General features: G+C 35.3%; 1 protein-coding gene across 1 annotated transcript in view; it reads left to right on the top strand.

Annotated features, from left to right (window-relative positions):
- The window catches only part of LOC122793921 (latent-transforming growth factor beta-binding protein 4-like), a 2,484,519-nt gene that overhangs the window by 676,041 nt on the left and 1,782,918 nt on the right, over positions 1 to 25,560 (top strand). The window lies entirely within an intron of this gene.

Below are 25,560 nucleotides of genomic sequence, written 5' to 3'. Positions count from 1 at the left end.
ATACCAGCAAATATATAAAATATTTCAGGCAAAAGTTAAGACAATGCAGAACTCTGAAAAGTGTATGTGCCAAGAATTATACTTATCACCAATTATATGTCCAGATTGTTTGAGAGCACTCCTCAGTCAGAACACAAAGAGATTCTAATAGTGTATGCAGGAATTTACAAAAAGGAGTTATTTTATTTTAGCAAGCCTTGAAGCAATCAGATAACAAAAAAAGCTGTTAGACCAGTTTTATAAACTTTAACTTTTTAATACCAAAATTGGGGGGGGGGGGCAGTTTCAGAAAAGATTAGAACAAAAAAAAAAACAATGCCAGCGATTGTATAAAATAATTCAAACAAAAATTAAGACAACGCAGAACTCTGAAAAGTTAAAATGCAAAGAATTATACTTATCACCGATTATATTTCCAGATTGTTTGAGAGGACTCTTCAGTCAGAACACAAGGAATTTCTTACAATGTATGCAGGAATTTACAAACAAGGCCTATTTTAAATCAGCAAGCCTTGAAGCAGTCAGTTAACAAAAAAGCTGTTAGACCTGTTTTATAAATTTTAACACAACAGATATAGTGGGGGAACCCGTTTCTGAAGAGATCAGGAACAAAAAAAAAACAGTGCCAGCAAATATAAAAAATAATTCTGTCAGCAAATATATAAAACGATTCAAGCAAAAATTAAGACAATGCAAAACTCTAAAAAGTGCCAAGAATTATACTTATCACCGATTATATTTCTAGATTGTTTGAGAGCACTCTTCAGTCAGAACACAAGGAGTTTCTAACACTGCATGCAGGAATTTACAAACAGGGGCTATTTTAAATCAGGAAGCCTTGAAGCAATCAGATAACAAAAAATAGATAGACCAGTTTTATATACTTTAGCACCACCCAGAAATAGGGGGGAGAACCAGATTCAGAAGAGGTCAGGAACAAAACAACAGTGCCAGCAATTATATAAAATAATTAAATCCCAATGTATATAAAATAATTCAGACAAAAATTAAGACAATACAAAACTCTGTAAAGCTAAAGTGCCAAGAATTATACTTATCACCGATTATATTTCCATATTGTTTGAGAGCACTCTTCAGTTAGAACACAAGGAGTTTCTAACAGTGTATGCAGGAATTTACAAAGAGGGGCTATATTTAAATCAGCAAGCCTAGAAGCAATGAGAAAAAAAAGTTGTTAGACCAGCTTTATAAACTTTAACATCAATACAGAAATGGGGGTAACCAGTTTCAGCAAAGATCAGGAACAGAAAATAAAACTAATGCCAGCAAATATATAAAATATTTCAGTCAAAAGTTAAGACAATGTAGAACTCTGAAAAGCTAATGTGCCAAGAATTATACTTATCACCCATTATATGTCCAGATTGAGAGCACTCTTCAGTCAGAATACAAGGAGTTTCTAAGGGTGTATGCCGGAATTTATAAGCAGGGGCCATTTGAAATCAGCAAGTCTTGAAGCAATCAGATAACAAAAAAGCTGTTAGACCAGTTTTATAAACTTTAACACCATGAAAAATATAGTGGGGGAACCAGTTTCAGAAGAGATCAGGTACAAAAAAAAAAAAACAATGCCAGCAAATATATAAAATAATTCTGTCAGCAAATATATAAAACAATTCAGGCAAAAATTAAGACAATGCAGAATTCTGAAAAGCTAAAGTGCCAAGAATTATATTTATCACTGACTATATTTCCATATTGTTTGAGAGCACTCTTCAGTCATAACACAAGAAGTTTCTAACAGTGTACGCAGGAACTTATAAGCAGGAGCTGTTTGAAATCAGCCAGTCTTGAAGCAAGCAGATAAAAAAGCAGTGAGACCAGTTTTATAAACTTTATCACCACCTCAGAAAAAAGGAAAGACCAGTTTCAGAAGAGATCAGGAACAAAAGAACAATGCCAGCAAATATATAAAATAATTCAGGCAAAAATTAAGACAGTGCAGAACTCTGAAAAGTTAAAGTGCCAAGAATTATACTTTTAACAGATTATATTTCCATATTGTTTGAGAGCACCCCAGTCAGGACACACAAAGTTTCTAACAGTGTCTGCAGGAATTTGCTAACAGGGGTTATTTTAAACCAGAAAGCCTTACAGCAGTCAGATAAAAAAAATCTGTTAGGCCAATTTTAAAAACTTTAACACCAATACAGAAAAAGGGGGGAACCAGTTTTAGAAAAGATCAGAAACAAAAAAAAAAATGCAAGCAAATATATAAAATGATTTAGTCAGCAAAAATTAAAAATAATTCAGGCAAAATTTAAGACGATGCAGAACTCTGAAAAGTTAAAGTGCCAATAATTAAACTTATAAACTTTAACTCCACCACAGAATTGGGGAGATAGTTTCAGAATAGATCAAGAACAAAAGAACAATGCCAACAAAACATGTAAAATAATTAAGGCAAAAATTAAGACAGTGCAGAACTCTTAAAAGTTAAAGTGCCACGAATTATACTTTTCACCGATTATATTTCCAGATTGTTTGAGAGCACTCTTCAGTCAGAACACAAGGAGTTTCTAATAGTGTATGCAGGAATTAACAAACAGGGGCTATTTTAAATCTGTAATCAGATAATAAAAAAGCTGTTAGACCACTTTTATAAACTTTGACAACAGCACAGAAATAGGGGGACCAGTTTCAGAAGAGATCAGGAAAAAAAGAACAATGCCAGCAAATATATAAAATAATTCAGGGAAAACTTAAGACAGTGCAGAACTCTGAAAGTTAAAGTAACAATAATTACATTTATCACAGATTATATTTCCAGATTGTTTGAGAGCACTCTTCAGTCAGAACACATGGAGTTTCTAAAAGTGTATGAAAGAATTTACAAACAAGGGCTATTTTAAATCAGCAAACATTGAATCAATCAGATAAAAAAGCTGTTAGAACAGTTTTATAAACTTTAACACCACCACAGAAATAGCTGGGGCGTAGGGGGGGTTCCAGTGTCAAAAGAGATCAGGGAAAAAACAATGCCAGCAAATATATAAAATATTTCAGGCAAAAATTATGACAATGCAGAACTCTCAAAAGTTAAAGTGCCAAGAATTATACTTTTCACCGATTATATTTCCTATTTTTTAAAGCATTCTTCAGTCAAAACACAAGAAGTTTCTAACAGTCTGTGCAGGAATTTACAAGCAGGGGCTATTTTATATCAGCAAGCATTGAAGCAATCACATAACAAAAAAGCTGTTAGACCAGTTTTATAAACTTTAGCATCACCACAGAAATAGGGGGAACCAGTTTCAGACGAGATCAGGAACAAAAGAACAAAACCAGCAAATATATAAAACAATTCAAGCAAAACTTAAGGCAGTGCAGAACTCTGAAAAACTGAAGTGCTAGAAATTATACTTATCACCAATTATAATTGCAAATTGTTTGAGAGCACTCTTCAGTCAGAACACAAGGAGTTTCTAACAGTCTATGCATTAATTTACAAACAGGGGCTATTTTAAATCCGCAAGCATTGAAGCAATTATATAAAAAAAAAGCTGGTAGAACAGTTTTATAAACTTTAACACCATCTCAGAAATAGAGGGAGACCAATTTCAGAAGAGATCAGGAACAATAGAACAATAGCAACAAATATATTAAATAATTTGGTCAAAAATTAAGACAGTGCAGAACTCTGAAAAGTTAGTGCCAAGAATTATACTTTTCACCGATTATATTTCCTAGTTTTTGAGAGCATTCTTCAGTCAGAACACAAGAAGTTTCTAACAGTCTATGCATGAATTTATAAGCAGGGGCTATTTTAAATCAGCAAGCCTAAAAGCAATCAGATAAAAAAGCTGTTAGACCAATTTTATAAACTTTAACACCAAAACAGAAAAAGGGAGGGAACCAGTTTCAGAAAAGTTCAGGAACAAAAAAAAAAAAACAATGCCAGCAAATATATAAAATGATTTAGTCAACAAAAATATAAAATAATTCAGGCAAAAATTAAGACAATGCAGAAGTCTGAAAAGTTAAAGTGCCAAGAATTAAACTTATCTCCAATTATATTTCCAGATTATTTGACAGCACTCTTCAGTCAGAACAGAAGACGTTTCTAACAGTGTATGCAGGAATTTACAAACAGGGTCTATTTTAAATCAGCATGTCTTGCAGAAATCCGATAACAAAAAAGTTGTTAGATCAGTTTTATAAACTTTAACAGCACAACAGATATAGTGGGGGAACCAATTTCAGAAGTGATCAGGAAAAAAAAAACAATGCCAGAAAATGTATAAAATAGGTCTGTTAGCAAATATATAAAATAATGCAGGCAAAAATTAAGACAATGCAGAACTCTGAAAAGCTAAAGTGCCAAGAATTATACTTATCACTGATTATATTTCCATATTGTTTGAGAGCAATCTTCAGTCATAGGTTCATAGGTTCATACTAGGCTATCTGCCCGAGGGCATTTTACAGCCTAGCGCATTCCGCTTTTGGCTTACGCCACCCCTTTAGTATGAGGAACTATACCCATTATTTTTTTGTGCCTCTCTGTCAGCAGTGACAGTGAGGTAATCCCCCCATATATCTGCGATCTCCCATCCATTGGTCAAGATTTCTCTTGAACAAGGCCAGCGTGCTCTGCCTCACATATATGCGGGATTTTGGATTTTGCTAGGGAGTCTTTGGAGTCTGAATCTATCCTATCCCACCAGCACGCAGTATTAATAGCCGGGGTTGAGTTTAAGTCTCCCGCCTTGTGGCTCTGATGGGGATCTATTTTTTTTGAGGTGAAGCATATTCATCAAATCTGGGTTTGGCTTTTGTTTGTATGTTAGGCAAAGGTCACTCAAGTCAGTGCAAGCCTCTTAGAGCTGATGAATCTTGTTCAGCAGGGCAGCATAGGGCATAGGACAGATTTTTGAGACCTTTTTGACTTTTTGGTGAGGAACTTTGTGCCCTCTCCAGCAAGTGTCATTCCGTCGGGTCAGATAATGGGGCATGGGGTCTGATGAGTGATGAGATGGTCTGATGAGTAGATTGATCTAGATGAGAATGATCTAGATGAGAAGATCAAGAAAGGGTTTCTAACTACTTTAGATACATGGGTGTCGAATGACAGACTACTTTAGATACATGGGTGTCTATACTTGTGTACTGTTCTGTGCTCTCCCTGGTCCCACTTTGCTTTGACAGTGTAACCTTGGATTTCAGAAGGGGGATAACTATTTTTTTTCATTTGGTTTATTTAACTTTATTTTTCATCAGGCTTTGGGGCATTTATTTAACTTTCTGAACACAAGGAGTTTCTAACAGTGTATGCAGGAATTTACAAACAGGGTCTATTATAAATCAGCAAGCCTAGAAGCAATCGGATAAAATAAAGCTGATAGATGAATTTTATGAACATTAACACCAATACAGAAATAGGAGGCGACCAGTTTCAGAAAAGATCAGGAACAAAAAAGCAATACCAGCAAATATATAAAATAATTCAGTCAGCAAATATATAAAATATTTCAGGCAAAAGTTAAGACAATGCAGAGCTCTGAAATGTTAATGTGCCAAGAATTATACTTATCACCGATTATATGTCCAAATTGTTTGAGAGCACTCCTCAATCAGAACACAAGGAGTTTCTAATAGTGTATGCAGGAATTTACAAAAAGGGTCTATTTTATTTTTGCAAGCTTTGAAGCAATCAGATGAAAAAAGCTGTTAGACCAGTTTTATAAATGTTAACTTTATAATACCGAAATTGGGGGGGGGGGGGCAGTTTCAGGAAAGATTAGGACAAAAAAAAAAAAAAAAACAATGCCAGCAAATGCATAAAATAATTCAGGCAAAAATTAAGAGAATGTAGAACTCTGAAAAGTTAAAATGCCAAGAATTATAATTATCACCCATTATATTTCCAGATTGTTTGAGAGCACTCTTCAGTCAGAACACAAGGAGTTTCTAACAGTGCATGCAGGAATTTACAAACGGGCTATTTTAAATCAGGAAGCCTTGCAGCAATCAGATAAAAATAAACCAGTTTTATAAACTTTAACACCACCACAGAAATAATGGGGGGGGGCAGATTCAGAAGAGATCAAGAAAAAGGTACAATGTCAGCAAATATATAAAAGAATTCAGGCAAAATTTAAGACAGTGCTAAACTCTGAAAAGCTAAAGTGCCAAGAATTATACCTATCACCAATTATATTTCCATATTGTTTGACAGCACTCTTCAGTCAGAACACAGGGAGTTTCTAACAGTGTATGCAGTAATTTACAAACAGGGGCTATTTTTATTCAGCAAGCCTTGAAGCAGCCAGATAAAAAAAAGCTGTTACACCAGTTTTATAAACTTTAACACCAATACAGAAATTTCGGGGGGCAGTTTAAGAAAAGATTAAGAGCAAAAAAGAGCAGTCTCATTAAATATATAAAATGATTCAGTCAGCAAATATATAAGATAATCCAGGCAGAAATTAAGACAATGTAGAACTCTGAAAGGTTAAAGTACCAGTAACAATACTAATCACCAATTATATTTCCAGACTGTTTGAGAGCACTCAAGTCAGAACACAAGGAGTTTCTAACAGTGTATTCAGGAATATAAAAGCAGGGGCTATTTTAAATCAGCAAGTCTTGAAGCAATCAAATTACAAAATACCTGTTAGACCAGTTTTATAAACTTTAACACCATCACAGAAATAGGGGGGAGGCAGATTCAGAAGAGATCAAGAACATAAGTACAATGCCAGCAAATATATAAAATAATTCAGGGAAAAATTAAGACAGTGCATAATTTTGAAAAGTTAAAGTGCCAAGAATTATACTTAACACTGATTATATTTCCAGATTGTTTGAAAGCACTCTTCAGTTAGAACTCAAGGAGTTTCTAACAGTGTATGCATGAATTTACAAACATGGACTATTTTAAATCAGCAAGTCTTGAAGCAATCAGATAACAAAAAAGCTGTTAGACCAGTTATATAAACTTTAACTCCACCACAGAAATGGGTGGGGGCAGTTTCAGAAGAGACCAGGAGCAAAAGAACAATGCCAGCAAATATGTAAAATAATTCAGACAAAAAACTCTGAAAAGTTAAAGTGCCAGGAATTATACTTTTCACAATTATATATCCAGATTATTTGAGAGCACTCTTTGGTCAGAACAAAAGGAGTTTCTAACAGTGTATCAGGAATTTACAAACAAAGGCTATTTATATGCAAACATTGAAGAAATCAGATAACACAAAAAGCTGTTAGAACAGTTTTTTATACTTTATCACCACCACAGAAATAGCGGGGGGAGGGGGGTGTTCCAGTTTAAAAAGAGATCAGGGAATACAAAGTTACCAGCAAATATTTAAAATAATTCAGACAAAAATTAAGGCAATGCAGAACTCTAAAAACTTAATGTGCCAAGAATTATATTTATCAATGATTATATTTCCAGATTGAGAGCACTCTTCAGTTAGAACACAAGGAGTTTCTAACAGTGTATGCAGGAATTTACAAACAGGGGCTATTTTAAATCAGCAAGCCTTGAAACAGTCAAATAACAAAAAAGGTGTTAGACCAGATTTATAAACTTTAACACCACCACAGAAATGGGGGGGGGGATGACCAGTTTCAGAGGAGATCTGAAGCAAAAACAAACCCCAGTAAATATATAAAATAATTCAGGCGGTAAATATATAAAATAATTCAGGCAAAAATTAAGACAATGCAGAACTCTGAAAAGTTAAAAGTGCCAAGAATTATACTTATCACCGAGTATATTTCTATATTGTTTGAGAGCACTCTTCAGTCAGAGCAGGAGGAGTTTCTAACAGTGTATGCAAGAATTTACAAGTAGAAGTTATTTTAAATCAGCACGCCTTAAAGCAATCAGATAAAAAAAAAAGCTGTTAGACGAATTTTATAAACTATAACACTAATAGACGGGGGGGGGGCAGTTTCAGAAAACAGGAACAAAAAAAAAAAACAATGCCAGCAAATATATAAAATTATTTAGTCAGCAAAAATATAAAATAATTCAGGTAAAAATTAAGACAATGCAGAACTCTGAAAAATTAAAGTGCCAAGAATTAAACTTATCGCCGATTATATTTCCAGATAGTTTGACAGCACTCTTCAGTCAGAACACAAGGAGTTTCTAACAGTGTATGCAAGAATTTACAAAAATATGCTATTTTAAATCAGGAAGACTTGAAACAATCAGATAACAAAAAATAGATAGACCAGTTTTATATACTTTAACACCACCACAGAAATAAGGTGGAGAACCAGATTCAGAAGTGTTCAGGAACAAAACAACAGTGCCAGCAACTATATAAAATAATTAAATCCCAAAGTATATAAAATAATTCAGACAAAAATTAAGACAATACAAAACTCTGAAAAGCTAAAGTGCCAAGAATTATACTTATCACTGATTATATTTCCATATTGTTTAAGAGCACTCTTCAGTCAGAACACACGGAGTTTCTAACAGTGTATGTAAGAATTTACAAACAGGGTCTATATTTAAATCAGCGAGCCTAGAAGCAATGAGATAAAAAAAATTGTTGGACCAGTTTTATAAACTTTAACACCAATACAGAAATGGGGGGAACCAGTTTCAGCAAAGATCAGGAACAGAAAAAACTAATGCCAGCAAATATACAAAATGATTCAGTCAGCAAATATATAAAATATTTCAGTTAAAAGTTAAAACAATGTAGAACTCTGAAAAGCTAGTGTGCCAAGAATTATACTCATTGCTGAATATATATCCAGATTGAGAGCACTGTTCAGCCAGAACACAAGGAGTTTCTAACAATGTATGCCGGAATTTACAAGCAGGGGCCATTTGAAATCAGCAAGTCTTGAAGCAATCAGATAACAAAATACCTCCTAGACCAGCTTTATAAACATTACCACCACCACAGAAATGGGGGGGGGGCAGATTCAGAAGAGATCAGGAATAAAAGAACAATGCCAGCAAATATATAAAACAATTCAGGCAAAAGTTAAGACAGTGCAGAACTTTGAAAAGTTAAAGTGCCAAGAATAATACTCATCACTGATTATATTTCCAGACTGAGAGCACTCTACAGTCAGAACACAAGGACATTTTATCAGTGTATGCAAGAATTTACAAACAGGGGCTATTTTAAATCAGATGCATTGAAGCAGTCAGAAAACAAAAAAGCTGTTAGACCAGTTTTACAAACTTTAACACAACCACAGAAATAGGTGCCAAAAACTATACTTATCACTGACTATATTTCCATATTGTTTGAGAGCACTCTTTAGTCAGAACACAATGAGTTTTTAACAGTGTATGCAGGAATTTACAAGCAGGGGCTATTTTAAATCAGCATGCCTTAAAGCAATCAGATATAAAAAAAGCTGTTAGATCAGTTTTATGACCACAGAAATGGGGGGGGGGCAGCTTCAGAAGAGATCAGGAACAAAAGAACAATGCCAGCAAATATGTAAAATAATTCAGGCAAAAAATAAGACAGTGCAGAACTCTGAAAAGTTAAAGTGTCAAGAATTATACTTTTCACAGATTATATTTCCAGATTGTTTGAACACAGTCAGAACACAAGAAGTTTCTAACAGTGTATTCTAATATAAAATATTTCAGGCAAAAGTTAAGACAATGCAGAACTCTGTAAAGCTAATGTGCCAAGAATTATACTTATTACTGATTATATGTCCAGATTGAGAGCACTCTTCAGTCAGAAAACAAGTTTCTAACTGTGTATGCAGGAATTTACAAACAGGGACCATTTTAATAAACTTTAACACGAATACAGAAATTGTGGAGGGGGGAGCAGTTTAAGAAAAGATCAAGAACAAAAAAAAAAACAGTGCCAGCCAATATATAAAATGATTCAATCAGCAAATATAGAAGATAATTCAGGCATAAATTAAGGCAATGCAGAACTCTGAAAAGTTAAAGAGCCAAGAACTATACTAATCACTGATTATGTTTTCAGACTGTTTGGGAGCACTCTTCAGTCAGAACACAAAGAGTTTCTAACATTGTATGCAGGAATTTACAAACAGGGGCTATTTTAAATCAGCAAGCCTTGAAGCAGTCAAATAACAAAAAAGGTGTTAACACCACCACAGAAATAGAGGGGTGACCAGTTTCAGAGGAGATCTGAAGCAAAAACAAATGCCAGTAAATATATAAAATAACTCAGTCTGTAAATATATAAAATAATTCAGGCAAAAATTAAGACAATGCAGAACTCTGAAAAGTTAAAGTGCCAAGAATCATACTTATATATTGTTTGAGAGCACTCTTCAGTCAGAACACAAGGAGTTTCTAACAGTGTATGCAAGAATTTAAAGCAGGTGCTATTTTATATCCGCAAGTCTTGAAGCAACCAGATAACAAAAAAGCTGTTAGACTAGTTTTATAAATGTTAACACCACCACAGAAATAGTGGGGACCAGATTCAGAAGAGATCAGGAACAATAGAACAATGCCAGCAAATATACAAAATAATTCAGGCAAAGATTAAGACAGTGCAGAACTTTGAAAAGTTAAAGTGCCAAGAATTGTACTTATCACCGATTATATTTCCTGATTGCTTGAGAGCACTCTACAGTCAGAACACAAGGAGTTTCTTGCAGGGTATGCATGAATTTACAAACAGAGGCTATTTTAAATCACCAAGCTATGAAACAATCAGATAACAAAAAATCTGTTAGACCAGTTTTATAAACTTTAACACCACCACAAAAATGGGGGTGGGGCAGTTTCAGAAGAGATCAGAACAAAAAAAACAATGCCATCAAACATATAAAATAATTAATTCAGCAAATATATGAAATAGTTCTGGCAAAAATTAAAACAATTCAGAACTCCGAAAAGTTAAAGTGCCAAGAATTATACTTATCACTGATTATATTTCCAAATTTTTTGAGAACACTCTTTAGTCAGAACACAAGGAGTTTGTAACAGTGTATCCAGGTATTTACACACAGGCTATTTGAAATCAGCAAGCCTTGAAGCAATCAAATAAATAAAGTTGTTAAACCAGTTTTATAAACTTTAACACCACCACAGAAATAGGGGGGACTAGTTTCAGAGGAGATCTGAAAAAAAAAAAAACAATGCCAGCAAATATATAAAATAATTCAGTCGGAAAATATATAAAATAATTCAGGCAAAAGTTAAGACAATGCAGAAGTCTGAAAAGCTAAAGTGCCAACAATTATATTTATCACTGATTATACTTACATTATGTTTGAGAGCACTCTTCAGTCAGAACAGAATCAAACAGTGTGTGCAGGAATTTACAAACAGGGGCTATTTTAAATCAGCAAGCATTGAAGCAATCAGATAACAAAAAAAGCTGTTTGACCAGTTTTATAAACTTTAACATCATCACAGAAATAGGGGGGACCAGTTTCAGAAAAGATCAGGAACAAAAGAACAATGCCCACAAATATATAAAATAATTCAGGCAAAACTTAAGACAGTGCAGAACTCAGAAAAGTTAAAGTGACAATAATTTTATTTATCACCAATTATATTTCCAGGTTGTTTGAGAGCACTCTTCAGTCAGAACACAAGGAGTTTCTAACAGTGTATGCAGGAATTTACAAACGAGGGCTATTTTAAATCAGGAAACATTGAAGCAATCAGATAACAAAAAAGCTGTTAAGACAGTTTTATAAACTTTAACCCTACCACAGAAATAGGGGGTCTATATTAGAACATGGAAATTTCACAGCTTTGAATGTTCTAATATCGGCCCCTATTCAGTGAACACTGAAAACATTGAACATGTAGAACTGCAAATTTTTTCCTAGGGAAAAAAATTGCTGTAATGAAACACATACACACAACACAAGCACACCAAACAAACAGCAATCCACACACATACACCTAAAATCTTACATCTAACCCTACACTAATCTGTACATACATCACTATCTATCCACTCACCTTAACCCAAACCCTAACCCTAAGGTCTGTCACTATCGCACACTCACCTCACCCGTGCCCTTACCTTAACTCACCTACCCTACCCTAACCCTCACATCCACACAATCGCTCACCTACCTGACCCGTGCCCTAACCCTAACTCACCTAACCCGTGCCCAATTTCACAGCTGTATTACAGCTCTAATGTAATGTTCATAATCCTTATAGCTTTAGGACACTTTTATGACTTGAATAGCTTGGGCTAGCTATACCTGAAGTGCTTTTACTGGCAATTTTCTAGTTGTACCATTGTGAATAATTGATTTAGTTTTTCTAGTATATCTTTAAAATCTGGCAAGTGGTTATTTACTGCATTGCTCTCTTGCTTAGGTTTCTTAGCTATAAATCTTAGTTCATTCTGAAGTATGCTACTTTACCCCCCCCACCAAACCTTTCTGAATGCATTATTATATAATAACTGCCTGTCGTTGTCTTCATACTTACCCTAGAATGTCTGCTTTTCTCTTTTCCTAGTTGAACTCTACAGTTCCCTACAAAACGGTGTCTACAGGACTGCAATCAGTTTCTCTCAACATTTAAACAGAGTAGGTTACACACAAAAAGCATTTGTTAAGCTTTCACTTACAGTGCTTTGTAATTAAGCAGGTCACCATATTGGTCAGCCATAGGGCTCTTTGTTTCTACTTGAGTGGTTGCCTCCTTCCCCTGTAACTGCAGTAAATTGACTCTTACATTAGAGCTGTAATACTTACCTTATAGCTTTAGGACACCTTAGGAAACCTTGTAAACTGCAATAGCCCCGCTATGTTCACCCCCGCTATGCTCGGGCTCTCTTCGCTCCCCTCCCTGCCCCCAATTCCCTCCCGCACCAAGTACCTCTAAATTTATAGTACTATAGCCACTCCCCCACTTTCTAGATCCTATCTGCTGTCATCTGGGATAATTCCACCCACCCCTATTCTACTACCTACATTTAATAGCACCTATTAGCTTTCATCTGGCATTCTCCCATCCTCCCTTCCAGTACCTTTACCTTACCACTTTATCTTCTGGTGTTGCATCACCAGGTAAAACAGTTCCTTCACTCACTAGCTGAATCACATATAATGATATACTCCTCTTTACTACCCCTCTTGTTCACACCCCTCTTGTTCACACCATACCTCCTTACCTTGTATGAAAACCAGTTTCTTACTCCCAAAAGGCCATACTATCACCCCAGCTGTAAATCCTTCCACCTTCAACCATACTTACAGTACCAGATCCTATCCAACATCTTGTTCAGTCTATCAACATCTCAACCCCAGGCACATTAGCTCTAGATCCAAACACTACCACAAACTAATAAACAAATTCCTGAAGTTCATCACCAAGTATAGACTCAACCTAATACTTGGTGGTGATATTCACCCCAACCCTGGCCACTCACTTCAGATACACATACCCCCTCTACTTGTAATCTAAGCTACAAACCTACAATTAATAGGCCAACTAACTCTCCTAGTCTATCATCTCAATATTAGAAGCATTAATAACAAGGTACATGAATTGCATGCACTTCTGGATGTCCACTCCTGAGATTCTCTGTTTATCTGAAACCTGGTTAAAACCTAACACTAAAGACAATGAAGTGTTACCACCTGGGTACAACATACACAGGCTGGATCGTACTTCGAGGAAGGGGGTGGGGTAGCTGTACTCTATAAATCTGAGTTGAATGTCACCATAGATGTAATACAACCTCCTCAGATTAATAACTCTGAGATTCTTGCCACCAAATTGCAACTTAATAAAAATAAATGCATTAATATCATCTGTATGTACATTCCCCCAGGTAACAATATATCTACATTTGAAGATATCCTGCACTGGTTATCATGTCACTGCCCCCAAGAAACCCTACTACTTGGAGACTTTAACATAGATTGGGGCACCTGTTCCTTAGAATCCCCAACCACCCATATTAACCTGCATGCATTTACACAAATCATATCCACCTCTACCAGGATAGGTAAACCCAACCAAAAAGAAAGTATACTTGACTGGGTACTCATAAACAGTCACCCCCAACTGTACACCTCTGGTACCCTCCTTAATGGCCTAAGCGATCACCTTCTCACATATGTAATTAAGCACAAAACCATTAATTCACAACAACCCTTACTCAGAAAGGTTAGAAACAATAAAAACTTTGACCCTGCCAAGTTCCAACAAGAACTAAACTCATGTAATTGGTCTATTCTAAAACACCTCCCTAGAGGAAGCAGTAGCATACTTTAACAACAAATTCCTTGAGATCCTTGATTTGCATGCACCTGTTCGTTCAAAGAGAACCAAGGCAAAAACTGCACCATGGCTTTCTATAGAGTCTAAACTCAAAATTACCCTTAGAAACAAAGCATGGGCTTTATGGCGTTCTTCTAAAGACCCTCAAGATCACATTAAATACAGGCAATCCAGGAACGAAACCAAAAAATCAATTTTACAAGACAAAAAACAATACTACTGTAATTTACAGACAGTAAATCAAAATAACCCTCAGAAGTTTTGGGCAGGTTTAAATAATCTACTACATCCTGGACAAACTTCAACTCCAATCCCTGCTGCTACTATTGATAAAACCCCTGAAGATGTTTCTGATAGTTTTAACCAATTCAAGCCCTAGCTAGCCAACTACCTCCTAGCTCCCCTGGTCCTGAAAGTAGCACCCCTAGAAACCTACTTGCATTCAGCTTCCAACCAGTCACCACTTCACTTATCCATACCTTGATCAAAAAATTAAAACCCACTACACTTTTTGCTGATCAACTCCCTGCCGAGTACCTACAAAAATCAGCTGATGCCATTGCTTACCCCGTCTCAATACTAATCAATCGAACCATAGTAGAAGCTAAAATTCCCACCATCTGGAAAATATCCTATATAATCCCACTTCACAAAAGAGGCAGCTCTACTGAATTCTCCAATTATAGGCCAATAGCTATACTCACTCCACTTGCAAAGATTATGGAAAAATGTACTCATAGACAACTCATGCACCACCTAATCCAAAATCGTCTTATGGCAGACACTCAGCATGGCTTCCATCCTCATCACAGCACTACTTCAGCCCTCCTAGCCTTTACTAACACGATAAACCATAATCGCAACAATAATTATATATCCTCAGCCCTCTTTTTGGATCTTTCCAAGGCATTCAATATGGTTGATCACCAACTTTTAATCCACACCCTGCAAACATTCTGTCTAGATACTGGAGCCATCCAATGGTTTCAATCCTACCTGAATGGTCGACAGCAGGCTGTCCTCTGGCAGAACAAACTCTCTAACCTTCTACCTAACACCCTCGGAGTACCACAAGGCTCTATACTAGGGCCCTTGCTGTTCTCCATCTTCATTAACGACCTTTATACTGTCATCCCAAAAGTCAGCTGTATCCAATATGCTGATGACTCTACTCTGATTTGCTCAGCCACATCTCCAGTAGAGTTATGGTCAGCTACCCAGACCACCTTTAATACAATAGAAAACTGGCTTTCTGAACATCGTCTGATTCTAAATACCAAAAAAACTAAAATGCTGTTATTTTCACCAACACGTAGGTCTACCGCTTTCCCCTTTACCATAAAATCAAATGATGGCACAATAATCTCCCCTGACCCATCCACAAAATTATTAGGTGTCATAATAGACAATAATCTCAAATTTGACCTACATGTTAACCAAACTATCAAAACCATCAATAAAAAACTAGGGTCACTTTACAGAATAAAAGCCTTCCTAACCCCTCCAGCTAAAATTGCCATAGCTCGCTCTCACCTTCTTTCAACCCTTCTGTATGCATCCTCTCTACTCTCGAATTTGAACAAGATTGTCCTTAACAAACTCTCAATTTGCTACAACCACATTGCCAGGTTTGCCACTGGGCTGCCTTTTAGGACACATCATTTCATCAATCTAAATCAGCTTGGTTGGCTTGAACTACCTAGCCTAATCCAGTATAACCAACTGATTATGGCCTATAAAATCCTCTATAATGCGGACAATACTCCTGCACTTAAAAATATTATCACCCCCTATAACAATCCTAGACTGCTTCGATCCACTAACAAACTACTAATTCAGACTAACAAAATTAATAACACAGCCGGTGATTCTCTCTTTGCAAACTCTGTAAGTAGATCTTGGAACTCTCTTCCAGCTGATATTACCTTACTTTCCACCTTAGGTCAGTTTAAAACTAGACTCAAACAACATTTGTCACTTAACTGGCTATGTCAATGTATCAAGCCAGGCTAACTCGAATGTGTAAAAATCTGTTAACCAGTTTACTGTGTAATTTAATTTAATCCTGACTTGTGCTCAGGACTAACTGTAACCTGTGGAACTTGTTTAATTTGCTTACTTATGTAATCTCTGTAAATAGTCTGTTTGTAATATGTAATGCTGGTATTATGTAATGCTCTATCTGCTTACTCTTGGAGTTTTTCTCCTCGGGCCTCCGCTAAAAATGGACATGCATCCAGTCGGACTATCCCGGTCAACAAATGTAAAATAAAAATAAAATAAAAAAATTTACCTGAACCCGACCCGTAACTTTCCACCACAGTGCTGAAAATAATGAAGCGACAAACGGACAACCGAATTCTTTCCCTAGGGAAAAATTGGGTTTCTATAGCTTCACTATTTTCAGTGTTTGCTGAATAGGGATTGATATTCGAAGTTCTGAAACTTCGATATTCTAATATAGACCCAGAAATAGCAGGGGGGGGGTCCAGTTTCAGAAGAGATCAGGGAAAAACATAATGCCAGCAAATATATAAAATAATTCAGGCAAAAATTAAGACAATGCAGAACTCTCAAAAGTTAAAGTGCCAAGAATTATACTTATAACCGATTTTATTTCCAGATTGTTTGAGAGCACTCTTCAGTTAGTATACAAAAACTTTCTAACAATTTATGCAGGAATTTAGAAACAAGGCCTATTTTAAATCAGCAAGCCTTGAAGCAGTCAGTTAACAAAAAAGCTGTTAGACCAGTTATATAAACTTTAACGCCAGGAATGATATAGTGGGGGAACCAGTTTAAGAAGACATCAGGAATAAAAAAACAATGCCAGCAAATATATAAATTATTTCAGGCAAAAGTTAAGACTATGCAGAACTCTGAAAAATTAATGTGCCAAGAATTATACTTATCTCTGATTATATTTCCAGAGTTTTTGAGACCACTCTTCAGTCAGAATACAAGGAGTTTCTAACTGTGTATGCAGGAATTTACAAACAGTGGCTATTTTAAATCAGCAAGCCTTGAAGCAATCGGATAACAAAAAAATTGTTAGACCAGTTTTATAAACTTTTACACCACCACAGAAATAGGGGGCAATTCTGAAGAGATAAGGAATAAAAAAACAGTACCAGCAAATACATAAAATAATTCAATCCCCAAGTTTGTTTGTTTGTTTGTCTTTCGGCTTGCAACAGTGGAACTCCAGTCTGCTAATGACTGGCAGTTGGTTTTTATGGTGTTGAGTTGCCAGTCTGATGCCCAACCTTCAACGAAGGCATGCCCATTCAACACATGTCTTTCGAATGCCCACCCGACCGCTGGGAGAACATGCAGACTCCACACAGAAGGCACTACCAACCCAAGCCGAGAATCAAACGGGAGAACCTCTTGCTGTGAGGCAACAGCGCTACTGCTGCACCACCGTGGTAGTTAATTCAATCCCCAAGTATATAAAATAATTCAGACAAAAAATTAAGACAACGTAGAACTCTGAAAAGTTAAAATGCTGAGAAGTGTACTTATCACCGATTATATTTCCATATTGTTTGAAAGCACACTTCAGTGAGAACACAAGGAGTTTCTAACAGCGTATGCAGGAATTTAAAAACAGGGGCAGTTTTAAATCAGCAAGCAATGAAGCAATGGGATAACAAAAAAGCTGTTATAGCCGTTTTATAAATGTTAACACCACCACAAAAATAAGGGGGGGGGGGCAGTTTCAGAAGCGATCTGGAACAAAAAAGAATGCAAGCAAATATATAAACTAATTCAGTCAGAAAATATATAAAATAATTCATGCAAAAATTAAGACAATGCAGACCTCTGAAAAGTTAAAGTGCCAAGAATTATACTTATCACCGATTGTTTCCATATTGTTTGACGCCACTCTTCAGTCAGAACACAAGGAGTTTCTAACAGTGTATGCAAGAATTTACAAACGGGGGCAATTTTAAATCAACAAGCCTTGAAGCAATCAGATAACAAGAAAGTTGTTAGACCAGTTTTATAAACTTTAACACCACCACAGAAACAGTGGGGCCAGTTTCATAAGAGATCATGAACAAAAAAAATGCCAGCAAAAATATAAAATAATCCAGTCAGCAAATATATAAAATATTTCAGGCAAAAATTAAGACAATGCAGAACTCTGAAAAGTTAAAGTGCCAAGAATTTTAATTATTGCTGATTATATTTCCACATTGTTTGAGAGCACTCTTCAGTCAGAACAGAAGAAGTTTCTATGCAGGAATTTAAAAGCAGGGGCTATTTTAAATGAGCAAGCCTTGATGCAGTCAGATAACTAAAAAGTGGTTAGACCAGTTTTTTAAACTTTAACAACAAAACAACAATTGGGAGGTGGGGGGCCAGTTTCAGAAAAGATAAGGAACAAAAAAAAATGCCAGCAAACATATAAAATAATTCATTCAGCAAATATATAAAATAGTTCTGGCAAAAATTAAGACAATTCAGAGCTCTGAAAAGTTAAAGTGCCAAGAATTATACTCATCACCAATTATATTTCCAGGTTGTTTGAGAACACTCTTCAGTCAGAACACAAGGAGTTTCTAACAGTGTATGCAGGAATTTTTAAACAGGGGTTATTTTAAATCAGCAAGCCTTGCAGCAGTCAGCTAAAAAAGCTGTTAGACCAGTTTTATAAACTTTAACAGCACCAAAGAAAAGGGGGGGACTATTTTCAGAAGAGATCAGGAACAAAAAACAATACCAGTAAATATATAATATAATTCAGTCAAAATGTAAAACAATGCAGAACTCTGAAAAGTTAAAGTGCCAAGAATTATACTTATCATTGATTATATTTCCAGATTTTTTGAGAACACTCTTTAGTCAGAACACAAGGAGTTTCTAACAGTGTATGCAGGTATTTACACAGACGGGCTATTTTAAATTAGCAAGCCTTGAAGCAATCAAATAAAAAAAAACTGTTAAGCCAGTTTTATAAACTTTAACATCACCACAGAAATATGGGGGCTAGTTTCAGAGGAGATCTGAAACAAAACAATGCAAGCAAATATATAAAATAATTCAGTCGTAAAATATATAAAATAATTCAAGCAAAAATTAAGACAATGCAGAAGTCCGAAAAACTAAAGTGCCATGAATTATATTTATCACCGATTATACTTACATTATGTTTGAGAGCACACTTCAGTCAGAAAAGAAGGTGATTATAACAGTGAATGCAGGAATTTACAAACAGGAGCTATTTTAAATCAGCAAGCATTGAAGCAATCAGATAACAAAAAAGCTGTTTGACCAGTTTTATAAACATTAACATCACAACAGAAATGGGGGGAGGACCAGTTTCAGAAGAGATCAGGAACAAAAGAACAATGCCCACAAATATATAAAATAATTCAGGCAAAACTTAAGACAGTGCAGGACTCTGAAAGTTAAAGTGACAATAATTATATTTATCACTGATTATATTTCCAGGTTGTTCGAGAGCACTCTTCAGTCAGAACACAAGGAGTTTCTAACAGTGTATGCAGAAATTTACAAACCAGGGCTATTTTAAATCAGGAAACATTGAAGCAAAAAAAAGCTGTTAGAACAGTTTTATAAACTTTAACACTAACACAGAAATAGGGGTCTATATTAGAACATGGAAGTTTCGCAACTTTGAATGTTCTAATATCGGCCCCTATTCAGCGAATGCTGAAAACATCGAACATTCAGAACAGTGAATTTTTTTCTTGGGAAAAATGTGCTGTAATGAAACACATACACACAACACAAGCACACCAAGCAAACAGCAATACACACACACACACACACACACACACACACACACACACACACACACACACACCTAAAAATCTTACATCTAACCCTACACTAAACTGTACATACATCACTATCTATCCACTCACCTTAACCCAAATCCTAACCCTAAGGTCCGTCACTATTGCACACTCACCTCACCCGAGCCCTTACTCTAACTCACCTACCCCGCCCTAACCCTCACGTCCACACAATCGCACACTTACTTGACCCGCTCCCTAACCCTAACTCACCTAACCCACGCCCAATCGCACATTTACCTGAACCCGACTTGTGACTTTCCACCACAGTGCAGAAAATAGTGAAGTGACAGAAACGGACAACCGAATTGTTTCCCTAGGGAAAAAAATGTGGATTTCTATAGCTTCACTATTTTCAGTGTTCGCTGAATAGGGGTCGATATTTGAACATTCGAAGTTCTGAAACTTTGATGTTCTAATATAAATCCAGAAATAGTAGAGGGGGTTCCAGTTTCAGACGAAATAAGGGAAAAAACAATGCCAGCAAATATATAAAATAATTCAGGCAAAAATTAAGACAATGCATAACTCTCAAAAGTTAAAGTGCCAAGAATTATACTTATCACTGATTTTCTTTCCAGATTGTTTGAGACCACTCTTCAGTTAGTACACAAGGAGTTTCTAACAATGTATGCAGGAATTTAGAAACAGGGCCTATTTTAAATCAGCAAGCCTTGAAGCAGTCAGTTAACAAAAAAGCTGACAGACCAGTAATATCAACTTTAACACCAGGACTGATATAGTGGGGGAACCAGTTTCAGAAGAGATCAGGAATAAAAAAAACAATGCCAGCAAATATATAAAATGATTTAGTCAGCAAATATATAAAATATTTCAGGCAAAAGTTAAGACTATGCAGAACTCTGAAAAGTTAATGTGCCAAGAATTATACTTATCACCGATTATATTTCCAGAGTATTTGAGACTACTCTTCAGTCAGAACACAAGGAGTTTCTAACTGTGTATGCAGGAATTTACAAAACAGTGGCTATTTTAAATTAGCAAGCCTTGAAGCAATCAGATAAAAAAGCTGTTAGACCACTTTTATAAACTTTAACACCACCACAGAAATGGGGAGGGAGTAGTTTCAGAAGAGATCAGGAGCAAAAAATCAATGCCAGCTAACATATAAAATAATCAATTCAGCAAATATATAAAATAATTCAGGCAAATGTTAAGACAATGCAGAACTCTGAAAAGTTAAAATGCCAATAATTATACTTATCACCTATTATATTTCCATATTGTTTGAGACCTCTCTTCAGTCAGAACACAAGGAGTTTCTAACACTGTATGCAGGAATTTACAAACAGGGTCTACTTTAAATCAGCAAGGCTTGAAGCAATCAGATAACAAAAAAGCTGTTAAACCAGTTTTATAAACTTTAACACCACCACAGAAATGGGGGGCGGGCAGTTTCAGAAGAGACCAGGAACAAAAAAAAAAAAAAAAACAATGCCAGCAAACATATAAAAATAATTCATTCAAAAATTAAGACAGTGCAGAACTCTGAAAAGTTCAAGTGCCAAAAATTATACTTATCACTGATTATATTTCCAGATTGTTTGAGAGCCACTATTTAGTCATCACATAAGGAGTTTCTAACAGTGTATGCAGGTACTTACAAACAGGGGCTATTTTAAATCAGCAAGCATTGAAGCAATCAGATAACATAAATAGCTCTAAGACCAGTTTTATAAACTTTAACACCTCCTCAGAAATTGGTGGACCAGTTTCAGAGGAGATCAGGAACAAAAAGAAATTGCAGCAAATATATAAAATGATTTAGTCAACAAATATATAAAATAATTCAGTCAAAAATTAAGACAATGCAGACCTCTGAAAAGTTAAAGTGCCAAGAATTTTACTCATCACCGATTATATTTTTAGATTGTTTGAGAGCCCTCCAGTCAGAACACAAGGAGTTTTTAACAGTGTATGCTGGAATTTACAAATGGGGGCTATTTTAAATCAGCAAGCCTTGAAGCAATCAGATAACAAAAAATAGACCAGTTTTATAAACTTTTACACCACCACAGAAACAGGGGTGGAACCAGATTCAGAAGAGATTAGGAACAAACAGTGCCAGCAAATATATAAAATAATTCAATCCCCAAGTATATAAAATAATTCAGGCAAAAATTAAGACAATGCAGAACTCTGAAATGTTAAAGTGCTAAGTAGTATACTTATCACCAATTATATTTCCATATTGTTTGAGAACACACTTCAGTCAGAACACAAGGAGTTTCTAACAGTGTATGGCAGGAATGTATAAACAGTGGCTATTTTAAATCAGCAAGCCTTGAAGCAATCAGATAAAAAAAGCTGTTAAACCAGTTTTATAAACTTTAACACCACCACAGAAATGGGGGAGGCAGTTTCAGAAGAGATCAGAAACAAAAGAACAATGCCAACAAATATATAATATAATTCAGGCAAAAATTAAGACAATGCAGAACTCTGCAAAGTTAAAGTGCCAAGAATTATACTTATCACCCATTACATGTCCAGATTGTTTGAGAGCACTCTTCAGTAAGAACACAAGGAGTTTCTAACAGTGTATGCAGGAATTTACAAGCAGGGGTTGTTTTAAATCAGCAAGCCTAGAAGCAATCAGATAAAAAAAAGATGTTAGAACAATTTTATAAACTTTAACACCAATACAGAAATTAGGGTGGGTGGACCAGTTTAAGAAAAGATCAGGAACAAAAAAAAAACAATGCCAGCAAGTATATAAAATGATTCAGTCAGCAAATATACAAAATAACACAGGCAAAAATTAAGATAATATAAAACTCTGAAAAGTTAATGTGCCAAGAATTATACTTAGCACCGATTATATGTCAGGATTGTTTGAGAGTGTATGCAGGAATTTACAAACAGGGGCTATTTTATTTCAGCAAGCCTTGAAGCAATCAGATAACAAAAAAGCTGTTAGACCAATTTTATAAACGTTTTACACCAATACAGAAATTAGGGTGGGTGGACCTGTTTAAGAAAACATCAGGAACAAAAAAAAAAAACAATGCCAGCAAGTATATAAAATGATTCAGTCAGCAAATATACAAAATAACACAGGCAAAAATTAAGACAGTGAAGAACTCTGAAAAAGTTAAAGTCCCAATAATTATACTTATCACCAATTATATTTCCAGATTGTTTGAGAGCACTCTTCAGTCAGAAAACAAGGAGTTTCTAACAGTGTATGCAGGAATTTACAAATGGGGTCTGTTTTAAATCAGCAAGTCTTGAAGCAATCAGATAACAAAAAAGCTGTTTGACCAGTATTATAAATGTTACCACCCCAGAAATGGGGGGAGCAGTTTCAAAAGAGATAAGGAACAAAAGAACAATGCCAGCAAATTTGTAAAATAATTCTGGCAAAAATTAAGACAGTGCAGAACTCTGAAAAGTTAAAGTGCCAAGAATTATACTTATCACCGATTATATTTCCAGATTGTTTGAGAGCACATTTCAGTCAGAACACAAGGAGTTTCTAACACATTATGCAGAAATTTACAAACAGGGGCTATTTTAAATCAGCAAGCCTTGAAGCAATCAATAACATAAAAGCTGTTAGACCAGTTTTATAAACTTTAACACCCATAGAGAAATGGGGCGGGGGGACCAGTTTCAGAAAAGATCAGGAACAAAAAAAAAACAATGCCAGCAATTATATAAAATGATTCAGTCAGCAAATATATAAAATAATTCAGGCAAAAATGAAGACAATGCAGAACTCTCAAAAGTTAAAGTGCCAGGAATTATACTTATCACCGATTATATTTCCAGATTGTTTGAGAGCACTATTCAGTCAGAACACAAGGAGTTTCTAACAGTGTATGCAGGAATTTACAAACAGGGGCTATTTTAAATCAGCAAGCCTAGAAGCAATCAGATAAAAAAAGCTGTTAAACCGGTTTTATAAACTTTAACATGAATACAGAAGTAGCGGGGGAACAAGTTGTAGAAAAGATCAGGAACAAAAAAACAATTCCAGCAAATATATAAAATAATTCAGGCAAAAATTAAGACAGTGCAAGTGCCAAGAATTATACCTATCACTGGTTATATTTCCAGATTGTTTGAAAGTACTCTTTAGTTTTAGAAGAGTATATGTTTATTAATCATGTGATAAGTTAAACACAGATATTGTATGTTTTTTGCATGTTCAGATTTTACCAAATATAAAAAGAGACCAGTTTAAATTGGTTTGGAAAAAAATACTATCTGGGATTTTGGAAGAGAAGGGTTTTCTGGGATTTCCATACTGTACATACATGAAGAAATAACTTTACTCGATCAAATTATAATAGAGGTAGGTAAAGCATCTGTATTAGATATGAAGATACCCTTTAGAAAATTATTGTTATATATGTATGCACAAACAGTAAGAAGCTGATAGTAGAAATACCACTTCAGGTCTCCCCTGAAAAGAGGCTACTAGTCTAGTTGGAAAAACTTGGTCAGCAAAGAATAAATAAAATAAGATAAAATAAATAATTTGAGAATTGAAGCTTTATGTTATTGTAAATATAGATCTGATTATTGCAAAAGACTTAATATGTGGTATTAGGTCTAGGAAAAAAAAAGTGACAAAAGATGTGGTAAAATTATTGAAATATTAAAGGATGAGCAGTTAAGAAAAAGGAAAAAAATAGATCCTTAAGGAGAATAACAGCAGTCATACATAAAATTGTATTCATATAGTAGCAGAAAGTATTCTATGAACAAAGCCAGGGTCGGACTTCCATGGTGGACTTACTTCTCTATTTAACAGATACGGGCTGGAGTTAATCTCACTCATGTCCAAACACTACCACTCTGCGATCGACATCTTATTAGGGGAAAATCACAAGTTTGAATAAAGAAGTGCAATCCCATAGTGATTTTCCAAGGTACCACTATGACTACAAGAGAATTTTTGGGTCCATTGATCAACAGATAGCCAGGAATATTGAAGTAAAAATTAAAAAACTGAATAAAACTTATCTGACTATAGAGATGGGATAACTTTCCCTAAACCCCACCCTTTATAACCAAAGAACACTATTGGCTGCTCGGCACAACCTTTAGCTAATATTAACAAAAACCTTGACCTGAATGGTGATGACATGATGGCACTTACCCAGAACCCATCCTAGGTAAATGGAAATGTTGTGGAAGATCAATCGGCAAGTCTATCTTCATCCAATGTAAACATTAGGTAGAATAAAGCAAATTTTGCAGCAGCGAGGAGAACAGGATTTTCAGTATGATCAGGGTCAAAATCATCAACGGTTCCACAATATCAGGGGAGTGAACAGGAATTCCAACAAGAACAACACAAAAATGAAGAAGTAACGAACACTGTATTGATGAACTGTGTTAAAGATACCCGTGAGTGTAAAATTTTGTCAAACTTTGCTGGTGACTTTAACATTTATAATTATTCCAGCTATGAAGTTAACCCACTATTAGTTGAATTATTTTCTAAGGGTTTTACTTTTTTTACATCTAGTCACTTTAATTTATCTG

Source organism: Protopterus annectens, chromosome 1.part0 (genome assembly GCF_019279795.1).
Source record: "Protopterus annectens isolate FY-2018-M chromosome 1.part0, PAN1.0, whole genome shotgun sequence".
NCBI lineage: Eukaryota > Metazoa > Chordata > Ceratodontiformes > Protopteridae > Protopterus > Protopterus annectens.
Note: the sequence above shows the minus strand (reverse complement) of the source record. Positions and strands in the feature narration are given on the sequence as shown.